We start from the raw sequence: 16,323 nt of genomic DNA, 5'->3' as shown, positions 1-16,323 counted from the left end.
TATCCAAGCAAGCTACCCGATGTTTACCTTGGTTACGAGACTCCACAGCTGTCAGAAGCCGGCTCCCAGTCTTTCATGTTCAGTTCCCCTCACTCCCGATCACATGACTTCAATGCCCGCCCATAAACTTAAAGTGACAAGATCCTGCAAAATAATACATGCGTTTGCATGCGTTTTTTTTTGCTGTAAAAGCAGGATCCGCTTTTGCAGCACAAAAACGTTCATGACGCATGTTAAAAAAACATAGTCATATGAAAAAGTTTGGGCACCCCTATTAATGTTAACCTTTTTTCTTTATAACAAATTGGGTTTTTGCAACTGCTATTTCAGTTTCATATATCTAATAACTGATGGACTCAGTAATATTTCTGGGTTGAAATGAGGTTTATTGTACTAACAGAAAATGTGCAATCCGTATTTAAACAAAATTTGACCGGTGCAAAAGTATGGGCACCCTTATCAATTTCTTGATTTGAACACTCCTAACTACTTTTTACTGACTTACTAAAACACTAAATTGGTTTTGTAACCTCATTGAGCTTTGAACTTCATAGGCAGGTGTATCCAATGATAAGAAAAGGTATTTAAGGTGGCCACTTGCAAGTTGTTCTCCTATTTGAATCACCAATGAAGAGTGGCATCATGGGCTCCTCAAAACAACTCTCAAATGAAGTGAAAACAAAGAGTATTCAACATAGTTGTTCAGGGGAAGGATACAAAAAGTTGTCTCAGAGATTTAAACTGTCAGTTTCCACTGTGAGGAACATAGTAAGGAAATGGAAGAACACAGGTACAGTTCTTGATAAGCCCAGAAGTGGCAGGCCAAGAAAAATATCAGGAAGGCAGAGAAGAAGAATGGTGAGAACAGTCAAGGACAATCCACAAACCACCTCCAAAGAACTGCAGCATCATCTTGCTGCAGATGGTGTCAATGTGCATCGGTCAACAATACAGCGCACGTTGCACAAGGACAAGCTGTATGGGAGAGTGATGCGAAAGAAGCCGTTTCTGCAAGCACGCCACAAACAGAGTCGCCTGAGGTATGCAAAAGCACATTTGGACAAGCCAGTTACATTTTGGAAGAAGGTCCTGTGGACTGATGAAACAAAGATTGAGTTGTTTGGTCATACAAAAAGGCATTAAGCATGGAGGCAAAAAAAACACGGCATTCCAAGAAAAGCACTTGCTACCCACAGTAGAATTTGGTGGAGGTTCCATCATGCTTTGGGGCTGTGTGGCCAATGCCGGCACCGGGAATCTTGTTAAAGTTGAGGGTCACATGGATTCAACTGAGTATTAGCAGATTCTAACAATAATGTGCAAGAAACAGTGACAAAGTTGAAGTTACGCAGGAGATGGATATTTCAGCAAGACAATGATCCAAAACACCGCTCCAAATCTACTCACGCATTCATGCAGAGGAACAATTACAATGTTCTGGAATGGCCATCCCAGTCCCCAGACCTGAATATCATTGAAAATCTGTGGGATGATTTGAAGCGTGCTGTCCATGCTCGGCGACCATCAAACTTAACTGAACTGGAATTGTTTTGTAAACAGGAATGGTCAAATATACCTTCATCCAGGATCCAGGAACTCATTAAAAGCTACAGGAAGCCACTAGAGGCTTTGATTTCTGCAAAAGGAGGATCTACAAAATATTAATGCCACTTTTATGTTGAGGTGTCCATACTTTTGCATCGGTCAAATTTTGTTTAAATGCGGATTGCACATTTTCTCTTAGTACAATAAACCTCATTTCAATCCAGAAATATTACTCAGTCCATCAGTTATTAGATATATGAAACTGAAATAGCTGTTGCAAAAACCCAAATTGTTATAAAGAAAAAAGGTTAACATTAATAGGGGTGCCCAAACTTTTTCATATGACTGTAGTGTGAAAGCACCCATACCTTTTTCTTCTCCAGAAAATCATTCTTCCTGATGCCCCAAATAGTCTGACGGGGGCTTTATCAGAGAAAATACCTTTTACCCCAGTCCTCTTCAGTCTTATCTCTGTACATCCTGCAGAATATCAGTCCTTTGGCGAAAATTGGCTTTTTGACTGCTTTCCTAGACAACACCCGAGTCTCCAAAAGCCCATTGCCTCATTGAGTGTGCAGATGCTATGACACCTTCCTGCTGCAATTCCAGAGCAAGCTCTGCCTGCATTGGTGTTGAATACAGATGAGTGACCCCATACAGTAAAGTTCAGAGTTTGTACCAAATACAAACTTTACAATAAATCAGTATTAAAGTTCGGGTCTGTCACTCATGACAGTCCTGTAGTTTCCGGCTGTAGAAGGTTGCAGCATTTGGCTACACAAGCTGCTCTCTGACTTTCCCTGCTTGGGGTTTATCCCTTCCTCTTTAGGACCTTGTGGATTTCCTCTGGTGATAATAAGTCTAATACCCCTGACAAGTCGTTAGTGCAAGCAGTTGGCTGGTATTCATCTGGAGAAACTTTGTTGCAGATCCTCTCCCTGGGTCATCTGGAGATAAGATATTAGTTTACTTTCCCCTGCGTATATATTTTGCTGTATGTTCTTTAGAGCTTAGTGGGGTTGACTAAGCTCTCATCCCATCTATATCCTACCTAGGGCCTATTTTAGGGTCAGCCATGGACAAGTGTCCGGATCAGCGCATAAGTGTGGAACCTATCTAGGGTGGTGAAGAAAGCCAGGGGCCAGCGGTTGGTTTGGTCAGGTGATAACTATCTCTGCCCTCTCTAGACACAGGGTTTCTTTTTCCTTTCTCCGTTCACTTGGTATTTCCCCGTACCTAGCACGACAGGGTGCTTTATGTAATCAAACCACTCTAGCGATGATCGTTGTGCTCGGGTATGCTCTGTGCTCGGCCCAGTACGAGCCGCTTGCAGTGTTTGGCGCACATGGTGGGTAAAATCAGCGTTAACGGATGAAGTGTGTACATAAAAAACAATTCTACCTTCCCTCTCCCAGACGTGATCTGTTTATGGCTGGCTGCATGTGTGTGGAGACCCGAACTGCCCAAACTGTGACTTCCAATGGAGTACTGAACAGAGCCTTAAAGTCCGTCTAAACCCGGGGAACCCGAACTTCAAGGGGTCCGCTCATTTCTAGTGTTGCACTGATCCCGTAGCTGAATCCTCCTTAGACCATCCCAGAACAGCAATTGAACTTTTCTCCTTGAAGTTCTTGATGATCCTATAAATGGTGGATTTAGGCTATGTGCGCACGTTGCATAAATACATGCAGTTACGCTGTGCTTTGTAGCGCAGCGTAACTGCATGCGTCCTGCGTCCCCTGCACAGTCTATGGAGATTGTGCAGGGGCCGTGCGCACGTGGCGTCTTAGAGCGCAGCGCTTCGGCTGCTGCCCGAAGCGCTGCGTTCTAAGAAGTGACATGTCGCTTCTTCCGTGCGCTTTGCCGGCAACTCCTGCTCTGTCTATGGCAGGAGCTCCAGGCAGAGCGCATGGAATCGGCTTTTTTTTTTCTCTACGGACATTTTCTGCAGCGATTTGAAGCGCACGTGTGCTCTTCAGATCGCTGCAGAAATTTCTGCAGGGCTAGTACGCAACGTGCGCACATAGCCTTAGAGGTAATCGTGCAAGCAATAATGTCCTTGCTTGTAAAGTCCTTATTCTGAGAAGCGGTTACGACTACACAGTTATCGCCAAGGAAATATGATTAACAGAAGACCATGATTTCAAGCACCAGTCCCCCATTATTGCAGCCAGTCTGCTCTTATAATTCAGTTAACATGTCCGTTATATCAGATGCCTTGTCCCCGTTAAAGGGAATCTGTCACCAAGAAAACTGTCTAATCGGCAGACACATTATGGAGCAGAGCATATGGTAACATTTTGAGAGAAAATGATAGTATAATGTATGTTTAATCATATAAACCGCTGGTCTCTCTGGGATGTTCGGTCCCATCAGTGACTGACAACTTTCTTTATATAAGTGGGCACAAAGAAATAGCGGTCAGTCCCTGATAGGACCTGCCAAATTCATAGACCATCCCGGCACTCACTAGATTTAGGTTTGTACGGCCCTATATTCACATTCCTGATATTCCTGGACTTTTAAGCTCATCCCCAGCTATTGTCAACAGGAGTGTCAATCATTTTGTGGATTCTACTCTTAGTACCTATCCACTGGACCAAAAATCCCAGACAGAACAGGGGTTTAATGATTACAATACAAGTTATACTGAATCTCTTTTCTCACAAAACTATATGTTAATGTACTCTGCTTCCCTAGCTTTATAACATGGTGCCTTCTGATTGGACTGTATGTTCATGGTGATAGGTCCCCTTTAAACGGAATCTGTCGTTTTTTTCTATTTAATGTGAGAAAATCCTAAAGTGTGATGAAAGAGCTTGATTACAGGGATATTTCACCTATTAGGCTGTGCGTTATAGTTTCAATACAATCATTGTTTTATCAGCAGGAAATTTTCACTACTTCACTATGTCTTGTGCAAGCAAATCAGGATTATCTGTGTAATCCCTCCTCCATCACTGATTGGCAGCTTGCAACGGTGCGGGCGGTATTATGCACAGCCCAGAAGTCTTAGCTCTACTGCATCTACATTAGAGAAAAACAGGGATTTTATCAAAACTCCACCAAGGAGACTTGTAAGTGATACATCACTTGAATCATGTCTGTCTCTACATAATTCTGCTATCAGATTCCATAGCAACAACCTGCTGACAGATGTATTTTTTGTAACACTTTCTTATGGCAATGAATACCATTGCAAGTCATCTGATCATTCTTCATAACAATCTTAAAAGTTAATGCAAACTTTGTGAAAACCATGATTTGTGTAATTCTCAAACCTTTTTGCCTATGTTAGGCCAATTACTGAGATTAGCAATGATATTAAGGACTTCATGAATATAATATATATTATAATATTATAATCTCCATAGTTTTTCTTATTGACTAACGCGTCTCCCCCCCCCCCCCCCCTTCAAAAAAAGAAAAAAGAAAAAAAAAAGGATCTTTTCACATCATCATTGTATTTAAAAATGTAGGGGGTTAATTGGCTAAGTCTATCTTACAGAATACTAGAGTAAGTGAAATCCATATTAGCTGTGAGCCGGTGTCGGTTACATCTAAAATCTGGTCAATTTCTGTTCCTTGTCATAGTAAACCTGTCAGTCCATGAAGGCCCTGTTGCCTCTCCCTACACGCTTCACTCTTTATTTGGAGGGAGTTGGAGATCAGTGGCAGCGCTCGCTTCGTCCTGGAGTTGCGCTCCTCCATAGGAAGTGAGAGTGATGTGACCTCTGGATGCAGTGCTCATGTCGCCTAACGGCAGGCGATCCCCAGGAGACCAGGTGCTGGCATCACCGGATGGGCATCGTGGAGAGGGGAGTATGGGCTGCTTTCATCTTATACGGGGGAATATAGCAATTGGGAAGGGCTTGTCCTAGTAGTGATTGTTGGTTGACCTACACGGGCTGATGATAATGAAGCACTTTTGTGTTTGGAGGGAGGGTAGTGAGCGCCTGTCAGACACTCCTTTACTTGCGAAACAAAGGGACATGTAGGTTAGGATGAAAATAGGCAGATTCTTGTCTCCCTCAATTTAAGTTGAAGGGGCAGTGGGGCGCCTCTATGGATGTTACCTGTCACCAGTCCTTGTCCTTTGGCCATTAGTGCTATGAGGGAGTTGTAGTAAAATCTGCTCTCCTAGAACCTGTTTTATTTCTGCTGTAGTTGTAGAAATATCAAGAACAAAAGTGACAGAAATATGCACTTATTTTCTAACACCTCACTTAGATGTCATTTTTCACGTGTTTCGATTCTTGCCTCTCACAGAACGCACCCATTCGGGTCTATGGGGATGTTCACGTGTCCATATTTTTTTTTTTATTTTTTCAAGACACTGCATCTGCAAGAAAATCACAGTGATATGTCCATCTTAGATCCATGTCACAGATCAAAAATTACCCACACAAGTCAGTGGGTCTTTGTACAATCCTTGTGGTGTCCGTAGTTAACATTGCAATGTATAGGAGAAGCCTTGCAATTATTTATCCTTTTTAAATCGCTGATAAAACACTAGCGACACACTGACCAAACGGCTGAAAATCCATTAGGTCTGAATGAGGCCTAAAAATAGGGAATGTAACTTTGTGCTGTTAAAAAGCCCTAAAGTTTCTTTCTCCAGGAATTCTCCACCAATTTGGAAAACAATAGTTAATTCATTGCATTGTTAATGTTTTCTCCCAAACTGCTAATGTTTGATTAAAATTGAGTGTGCTACCACTCAGCTAACCCACTTGCTGGCCAAACGGCTACGAATGAAAACACTGCAGCAGATTTGCCTATGGCTGTCTTGTACTTGTCACACTTCGCCGACTGTCATGGTGCCATTGGGTGCTGCCCAGATTGCAGATTCTGACACTCCGCCTGATGGTTTCTCTGATGTTTGGGATCAACACAAACAAACTCTGGTGTCATGACCCTGGCTGTCAGTGTTTCCTGGAGCGTGGCCGGGGGTGGGGGGACCCCCCTCCGTGCCTTGTTACCGGGATCTCGGCGCCTTTATCTTCTGGGCACTTCCGTTCATTTAGTACCAGTTATAATTCTGCTCTGCAGTGTGCCGCTGGTCCCTTTTTGAGTTCTGATCCTGCCTCCCGTCCTGTTTACATTCGTCCTCCCTGCCTTCTGTCCTGACAGTGTCCACTCCCCCACCTCCTGCCCAGCCTGTGTACGTTCTCCCTGCCATCCGTCCTGACTGCCTCTGTTCCTCTCGGACTGCCATCCTCCCTCCTCTGTTGTTCTGTCCTCCTGTACTCCCTGCTATTACCTGCTCTCACGCCTCCCGACTTCGGCTTGTCTATTTACTCTGGTTTCCGCGCTCCCCCAGGTCTTTGACGTACCCTCTCGGTTCCTGACTCAACTTTCCCTTGACTCTGTCCCCATTTTAGCCTTTCGTAGGTATCCTGGTTCTGACCCCAGCCCGTACAACCTTCCACTTCTTCCACTGGGGGGGCCTTGTGGAGGATTGCTGTCAGCACTCTCCTGGTGCTCCAGCTCCCTTGTGGAGGATTGCTGTCAGCACTCTCCTGGTGCTCCAGCTCCCCTTGCTGGTTCATTACATCAGGCGTCTACATGCTGTGTGCTGATTCATAGGCAAGCTAGCAAGAGTTAATCTCTGCTGGTCTGCTTGCTCCTTTTGGTCTGGTCACATTTGTAGGGAGGCCTATCACATCTCCCCTCCTATTTGTGCTAGTTGAAACCTTCCACCCATGCCAGCTATAGTTTATTCTATGTTGGTCTGTGAGGTGTGGTGTCCCAGACTTACTAGTGAAAGTTGTGCTCTTTGCTTGGTGCATTTGTAGAGTTTACCCATGTTGTTTTGTAGCTTCCTTCCTTCTCTTGTTTTTCCTCCTGAACCTCTTATTGTCTTTACCTATATGTGAGTGCTGTGTGACAGACTTTCGTTTTTTCCTTGTCTGTCTTTAGTTGTGGTTTTCTTCACACTCCCGTCCTGTCCTCCCTGGGGGAAGGGATAAGGGAAATCCGATCAGGACTGGTCAGGAGCAGGCCCAGGAACGAGACTCAGACCTCTCCACCATCAGGAGTATCCTTGAGCCTAGGGAGAGCCTTCGGCCCCCTAGCTTGTGGGACAACTTAGGAGCCCCAGTTCCCCACTATCACATAGTCATCATGACAGTAGCCATGACCCTCCATAGTCAAAACAGAAAATTTGACTTTACATTGCAAATGTAAAGTTAAGACCTGACGCCTTTCAGATAAATTTGGGGCAGAAGACCAAAGCAGGATGGACACAGTGCTGTTAATACATATTCACTAGAACTTTTAAATATGTCACTATTTTGAAACCTCTGTTTAAAAAAACCAAACAACTAGTTATACGTCTAAATATCTTTCAGAGATTTATAATCATTTAAAGAAATTGTTAAAATGCATCTTTATGATATTACAGCTCTCATTTCTGAATATATATACTCCACTATGGAATACCATCTTGGAGCAGTCTTGTTGCATTATCCCAGAAACACACCTACTGCCATGCTCCACAGATGTCGTAACACAACGACTTTTGCACTGGAGATGATACCACTAGAGATGGGCGAATAGTCAAATATTTGGGTTCGGATTATTCGTGCCAAATGTCTATTATTCGTGTATTCCTACCGAATAATGAACCTAATACAAGTCAATGGAAATCTGGAATATTTTTCTCGAGGACCTTGGAAGTAGGTCTGGGAGGGCTGTAAAAACGCTGCAATGGATAGAGAAGTGCTGAAACTGAAGGAGAACAGCATGGAGGAGATGCCTGGATGTATTTTACACTCACAGATGGTTTCTGGGAATAATGTTGTCAGCGTATTATGGGGATTAAAGCAGGAGAATAATACTTAGTTTCCGCGGCTGTCATACTGTTTCCTGGTCCGATCATTAAAAAGTTCATGACTATGCACTGCTTCCCCCGCCCACCCTCTCTAAAGGTGTCTATGATTGTTTGCAGTCCTTTTTCCCCCGCCCACCCTCTGTGACATTGTCTGTGATTAGTTGCAGTCAGACTCCCGACGTCAGTGATTGGTTGTGGAGTGTTAACATAAATCATTGGGAAAAATGTCTCGGGGTCCCCTATATTGTGAGACCCAGCGCAGATAAAGCAGGTAGCTAAAGGCTGCAGCCCCCAGCTGTGTGCGTTACCTTGGCTGCGTATCAAAATACAAGGGACCCCATGTGTGTTTGTGTTTTTTTTTTTTTGTTTTTTTTTTATTATTTAAACAAATAATAAAAAAACATAAAACAAAACCTTGTGAGGTTCCTCCCAATTTTAATAACCAGCCAAGATAAAGCACACAGGGAGGGGGCTGGTATTCTCAGGCTGGAGAGGCCCATAATTATTGAGGCCCCCCCAGCCTAAAAAAGCAGTTCATGGCCGCCACAGAATTGTCGCATCCATGAAATGTGCCAATTCCAGCACTTTACCTGGCTAATCCCGACTGCCCTGGTGCGGTTGCAATCATGGTAATATGAGGGGTTAATGACAACTGTGAAATGTGAAAAAAATCACAGTTGTCCTCAAGCCTGAGATTAGTAATGGGCAGGGGTCTATGAGATTCCCCCATTACTAACCCTGTAAGTCAAATGAAATGAATACAAAAAACAAAGGAAAATACTTTTTATTTAAATAAAACAAAACCCCAAAAAACCCTCCCTCTTTCTCTAATTTATTAACCCCCAAAACACCCCTGCAGATCCAAAGTAATCCACAGATACGACATCTCACGATGATCTTGGCTCTGCTATATTGGAGGTCGTAGTGCACGGTCACATTAGACAATGTGACCTTGCACTGCAGCATCATGGACACACTGACTGAGCCTCAGCTGTGATTGGTGACGTCACTGAGTTTACTTGAGCTCACAGCTGGGATTCCCACGGTACCCCAGCTGTGGCCTCGGTTGAACTGACCTGAGGTGAACTCAGTGACCTCACCTCAGGTAAAGTTATTGAGCTCAATACCGGATTAGGCGATGTGCACACAGTGAGTATGTGGTTGCAGGCATTTCTGAACCAAATCTGCAACTCCTGTCAAGAAAACCCACCGAAACTGCATAAAAACATGTGTGCATCGTGTTTTTTGGTTTTTTTTTTTTGCTAGGAGATGCAAATTTGGTGCAGAATGTCCAACTCAAATACTCAAAGTGCGCAACGCACCTAATCTCGTAATCCGGCATTGAGTTCATTGACTTCACATGCGGTCACAGCTGGGGTTCCCATGGTACCACAGCTGTGACCTCAGGTGAACAGACCTGAGGTGAACTCAATGACCTCAACTTAGTAATCAATGACTGATTACCGGATTAGGCGATGTGCGCACATTGAGTATTTATTTGGTTGCAGAAATTTCTACACCACATCTGCAGCTTCTGTCAAATAACCGCACCGAAACCGCGCCAAAACGCATGGGCTATGTATCAACAACAAAGGATAGGTCCTTAGTATAAAAGTAGTGGACAACCCCTCTAGGGGTATGTGCGCATGCTGCGTTTTAGGTTTTACATCAAAACTGCACTCTCTGGCAGATTGTGACAACTGTAAACACTGTGTTTGAGAAAAAAACAAGCAGGAAAAACGCGTGCGTTTTTGTTAATGCTTTTTTTTAAGGAGAAAAAAAATATGATTGGACATTTGATAGAATAGATAGAAAATTAGATATAAAATAATAGCTCGATAGAGGGTTAGCTAGCTAGGCCAGCTGTTGTTTTTTTTAATTTTTTTGGGGGGGGGGGGGAAATCACGTGGGGTCCCCCCCCCCCCCCCCCGTATTTCCTATCCACCACAGGAACAGCAGCAACTGCAGGTGAAAGAGGGTGCTTTTTATTTTATTTCAAATAAGGGATTTTTTGCCTGTTTGTGTTTATTTACTTTCATTTACAGACTAGTAATGTGATGTGTCTCATAGACGCCTGACATCACTAACCTAGGGCTTAGTGGCAGCTATGGGCTGCCATTAACTCCTTATTATCCCGATCGCCACCGCACTAGGGTAATTGGGATGAGCCGGGTAAAGTCCCAGGACTGTCGTACCTCCATGGATGCGGCAATTTCAGGTGGCTGCTGGCTGATCTTTTTAGGCTGGGGTCTCCCAATAACATGGGTCTCCCCAGCCTGAGAATACCAGCCTTCAACTGTGAGACTTTGTTGGCTGGTATCAAAATTAGGGGGAACTGCACCCAGTTTTTTTTTTTTTGTTTTTTTTTTTAATTTATTTTTCTGTACGATATAGACCCGCCCACTGACGGCTGTGATTGCTTGCAGTCAGATAGCTGTTACTCAGCATGGGGGTGTCTAACGGAAGCCAATCACAGACAAAGGAAGCAGTGAATATGTATGAGCCTAATGAGCGGGTGCAGTGAATATGCAATGAGGCTCATGAGCGGGTCGGGAAGAAGAACGAGAGGCTGCAATAGCAGTGTGACAGCCGCGCCGGTGATTGGTGAGAATGGAGCAGAGAGAGAGAGATTTTCATTCCTTCAATGTTTTTTTTTTTTTTTTTTTAATATCCTGGAACAAAGTGGGTGACCAGTGTTTTTTTTTGTGACAAGAATGCATGTACATCGCATACAAAATGCAACCCATTTGTTACCATGCGTTTTGCCATCCATTTTTCATCCCCTCATTGAGTTCTATGGGTGACAAAATGTGATGAAAACGCAAAAAAATTAACATGCTGCTTTTTTTGACCAATAAAACGCTGACATAAAAGCTGCAACATGCACATGGAAATTCTGGTTACTCAGACTTTACTGGGAAAGCAAAAGCATGCAGTTTATCATTGACACAGGGCAGTTTAAAACGCGGCAAAAATGTGGAAAAAAAACCCAAACTCGCAACGTGTGCACAAAGCCTAATGGTCTTTATGTGGCTCGTTCTAATGTACTGTACTGCATTACTAAGGTGGTAGATTGGACTGCAGACTTTTTTTTTTCTTTCCAACTATGCACAACATTTGTCATAGTAGGGATATCCTATTACCAAATGGTAGTTGGTAAGAGTCCTGGTGTGGAAAAAAAAAATAAATTTGTAGACTTAACCTTTTATAAGTGATTTTATGAGTCACAGAGTGAAAACCCTATTTAATTACACGGTCTGGGGAGATGTCACCAGTACCGGATCGGTGGGGGTTCGTTGGCGGTGACCTGATGTTTGCAGTTGTGGAGCTGAACCGTACAGCTCTGTGAATTATATTGGCCACTGGGGTGGAGGGGGGCTGCAGATCTGCCGCTGTAACAGACAATCTGGACGATAATGTGTCTGGTCTTCTGCGATTTAAGTGTGGAATCCTAAAATCGTGGACACTGCCTCATTTTTGACAGTGCTGCTTATTGCTAAAATAAACCTTGGTATGGGACGTTGGACATGAATGTCACATTATAATTGTTCCAGATAGATGGACCAGTTTTTCAGGTTTTCAGACATTCATGCTAACCTGTCCCCTCTGCTATCAGTGCTTTATTAGCCATTTTTTTTTGGTCTATTTTCAAGGTGGCTCACTAATAAAGGGGCATTGTCCAATCAAGACAGTCCTGCCCATGCACCATTCAGGTCCTATAATCCCATCTCGCGTCTTCGTTTTTTTTTTTTTATTCCTGATGATATTATGTACTTTGAAGAATAGCCATATTTAATGGAGTTGAGCAAAAAGATTTGCAGGATCTTGATCTAGTGAACGTGTTCGTATTCCACGGGCATCAGATCAGAGCTTTTCCCACCTGACCACATTTATATTGCAACTTCTGATTAATAAGCCCAATTCACCATCATTATTGCAGTGTGACGTCGCGCTGGGAATGCGGCAGGTAGGAAGAGGTTCGCAGGGCTCTGACCTGCCGACCACTGACTATCAATAATAATTCGGCTCTAGTTTTGCAAATCTCCGCACCTCCAACTTCCCAAGCCAAGTTGTTCGAGCCCAGCATGCAAAGATGTCATCAAATGACAAATGAGCATTTTCTCTCTTGATCAGTCAGTTGTACACTGGGCAGGGAGGTAGAATACGTTTTCGCATGAATAATCATTTAGGAAATTACTGCCCAATGTTAAAGGTCTTTAAAGTTACGTCCTGAGATCACAATGAAGAGATTTATAGTTTATTAATATGGGTTTCAAGGATTGCTATATGGATTACCTACCCTTGGGATAAGATATCAGTACTAGATGGGTGGTGGTCCAACAGTCGGCACCTCCACTGATCAGCTATTTACACATCTGGATGCCTTGAGATATGTAGTCATTAAAGTCCAATTCTCTGACAACCCTTCTTAAATATTATATTCCACAGGTTAAAATCTAAAACCTTCATCCCCTCCCACACCGTCACTGTTCTGGGAATGTCTGTACTGGGCTAAAATTGACTTCTATACAACTGACTCGGATACGTTCTTTATCAACAGTCTGCCAATGTCCTGATGTTTGGAGCCAATGAATTCCAAGTATTCATGGCGTACCCTCAGGATATTGGATAAATCCTTGATAAGTGCTGATCCCATCTCTGAAAACATGAATAGGGATCCTGCCACCAAGGAAGGAAACCCCCCACCTCATGTGACCTTAGAGATGCTAAGGCGCCTGCATTGGTGATTTTTTTTTTCCTCCTTAAAGGGACTCTTGTCAGCCCAGAATGACTGTTTAAACCACGTGCAGCTACTCGGTGCACCATGGCGGGGCCAAACATTTAAGTACATCAGCCAACCTTCTTGTATTCCATCTTTGTATGCCCTTCTCTGATTCTCTAAATTCAGAGCTGCCAACCAAAATAGGGAGTATGGGGAAACCTGGAAGACAAGCAGGTGGGAAGGTGCACTTAAATGTTTGGTCCCGCCATGGTGCACCGAGCGCGTGTGTTTGGTTTGAACAGTCAGTCTGTGTTGACCGTATGTTAAACGTTAAAAGGAATCTGACACCAGGTTTTTCCCTTATGATCTGCGGCCACCACCAGTAAGCCCTAGTATACAGTATACTAGAATACTGTATATAAACAGCCCAGGCCGCGCTGTATAGCGTAAAAAACAGCTTTATTATTTTATTATACTCCCCTAGGGGGCGGTCCGGTCCGATGGATGTTGCTGCTTTCTATCCGGTGCCTCCTCTCTTTTTGCGATCGCTGTCCTCCTGGCCAGCCCCATGTGCAAGATGCGTCCTACGTCATTCACACAGAGGCCTCCAATGCGCTCCTGTGCATGCCAACTTTGATCTGACCTGCTGTTTGCATGTGTAGGCATAAGGAAAGGTCAAAGACCGCCCGCACACTACAGTCCTTTGCTCTGCCCTCAGCCAGGCAGATCAAAGTGTGTATGCTCAGGAGCGCAATGAAGGCCTCTGAGTGAATGACGCAGGACACGTCATGCACACAGGGCTGGGCAGGAGGACGGCGATTGCATAAGATGGAGGAGGCACTGGACCAAGAGCAGCGATACTAGTAAGACCGGACCGCCCCATAGGTGAGTATTATAAAGGTGATTTTTATGTTCTACAGAGCGGCCTGGGCTTCTCTCCCCTCTTCCTTCCCTATAACAACTTTCCTCCATATAGACCTTAATGGTATAAAATTTCAGTTACAAACCAGTAAAAACATGTTTGAAGTAAAAATGAAACAGTAGTGCTGAGAATATAACACCCTATAGTAATGGTAACATTTAGGGTATGTGCCCACGTAGCAGATTTGTGTGTAGATTTTCTGCACAGAAAACTGCATGTTTTGGCAGTTAAAACGCAACACAAATTTTGCACTTTTTTTATTGCGCTTTCGTGTTTTTGGGGTTTTTTTTCATATGCTTTTCATGTTTTTTTTACGTCATAGCGATCACGGGGGTTCCTGGCCTGTACCCCCATGATCGCAGGAAGAGGACTCGCTTACCTCTCCTTGCTGATCGGGTCCCTGTAATGCAATCACAAGGACCCGATCGCTGCCACGGCAACCCTGGGTCGTCACGATAACGACTCCAGGTTACTGAGTTATGGAATGCCTCACAGACCATGCCGTAAGCATGTTGTGTGAGGCGAAGTGTCAGTGCTGCGAGTGCAGCACTGAGAGATCCAATCCACTGCAATGATCGAGCACTGCAGTGGATTATATCAGATGCAGAAAAAAAATATGCAGAAAGAATTGACATGCTGCAGTGTTTTGTTTTTTTTTTCTGCACCAAAATCTGCAACATGTGCACAGCATGTGAGGATTCTCAGACTTTGCTGGGATGCGTTTTTCCTTGCAGTATTGATTATAAAAGGCAGCATGTGCACACAGCCTTATACTTGCTGGTTCTAATACTGGTACTTTCCTCTGGAATGCTTCTGGCCTGTTAGTAGATGGTGGCTGCAGTAATGTCTTCTCCGCAGGTTTCCTCGTGCAGCCCTACTGATGAGGGGTAATCTCCGGCAGCCGTGTATACATTCCTGGTCTCCCAAGTACCTGCCCTCCTTATTGCCTGACTTTCCAGATGCCTGGCTCATGCACTTTGCTCTGTGCCTGGTAAGGTGGGGCAGGGCGTTCCTCTTCCCAGCCTGCCCTGTGTGTTTTGTCTTACCTGCACATTTGCATGTTTGACCTAGCAGGATAATTGGGCCCCAAGCAACATGGGCGTTCCCTCCTTCACTAACACACAGTTTCATGTATGACTCATAAAGCTGAGGCGAAGATACCACTTCCCTAATCTGCCGTGGCCATTTTAACTCTAGCTTTTAAACCCTTTTTCTGATTTCAGACTTGTGGAGCATATACATGCGGGATCCTCGGGGACCTGGAGATAAGGTAGGTGCTGTGCATCCGGCCTCCTCCTCACGCTCCCAGATCTGACAGGTAAACACGGCTTTTCCATCAAGGCGATTCCGCACATCCGTTCTATATCTGCAGAGCCACAACCTGTCCGAGTATAAGAAAAGTAACGTTAGGTCAAAGCAAGGGGCTGTATAATGAGCTGCTGACATGTATGAGGGAAGCCCCTCTTCAGTATTAAACGCCGCTGATACCCCAAGCATCATATGGAGCATAGCATTATCTATATGTCCATATAGTATTTACTACATTAGCCATCAGCCTGTCCTTGGGCACATCGTAGGGCTTTCTGAAAAGGACAGGAGCTCAAGCTCTCTTATCCCACATACATATTAGCTAGCCCTCAGCGAATGACCGCCATCTCGGCTGTCTCCCCCATACACAGGGCACTCGTTTGACACCACATTGCTGTATTTTCTATACCTGTGTGCACACATTTAGTATGTGCAGCAGCTTTTTCTGTACAAAGAACCAGAGAGTCGTCAAAAAAAATGCATAAAATACGCACATTTTTTATGCGTTTTTTTTTTTTATTTATTTATTTTTAATGGATGAGAAACGCTGGATGTATTGACCTGCCGCAAATTTAGAAAAAAAATGCTTTTGGTTTTAATCCCCAAGGAAAAAACAGGCAGCATGTACAGGAGAGGTCTCCTTCACTTTGCTGGTACTGCAGTGTTTTGTTTGGCTGGAACACATTGTGTACAAACCCCATGAAAGAGCTGATGGCAGACATGTCCTGGGAGGAGAAAGTGATCGGCAGTCTAAAATCTGACATACTTGATCAACATCTCCCCAACAATCAGTTGGCTGGTACCCCCATACACACTAGATTCCGTCTATTGCTGGCTGCGGCTGATATTAGTCTAATGTGTACAGGGGGTATCATATCATCATATGTCCTGCAAAAAAACCTCACCACGATAGAAAATAGTAGTTATTGTTGACTGTGATGTGAGCATGATGGAAAAAGTCTTGTTTCTGCTTCACCTGAAGAGGGTTAT

At 44.0% G+C, this 16,323-nt stretch overlaps 1 protein-coding gene across 5 annotated transcripts in view; it reads left to right on the top strand.

Moving 5' to 3' along the window:
• ELF1 (E74 like ETS transcription factor 1) overlaps positions 1-16,323 on the top strand; it is a 203,588-nt gene that overhangs the window by 52,124 nt on the left and 135,141 nt on the right. For 4 of the 5 annotated variants that reach the window (XM_075336847.1, XM_075336844.1, XM_075336849.1 and 1 more), the window contains exon 2: positions 15,249-15,295. The exons of the other annotated variant lie outside the window; for it this stretch is intronic. The gene's annotated coding sequence lies outside the window, so the exon portion shown is untranslated. The remainder of the gene's footprint in view (positions 1-15,248; positions 15,296-16,323) is intronic. 5 annotated transcript variants of the gene reach the window in all.

The sequence above is a fragment of the Anomaloglossus baeobatrachus genome, chromosome 2 (assembly GCF_048569485.1).
Source record: "Anomaloglossus baeobatrachus isolate aAnoBae1 chromosome 2, aAnoBae1.hap1, whole genome shotgun sequence".
Lineage (NCBI taxonomy): Eukaryota > Metazoa > Chordata > Amphibia > Anura > Aromobatidae > Anomaloglossus > Anomaloglossus baeobatrachus.
This window is presented reverse-complemented; position numbering and strand designations above follow the sequence as displayed.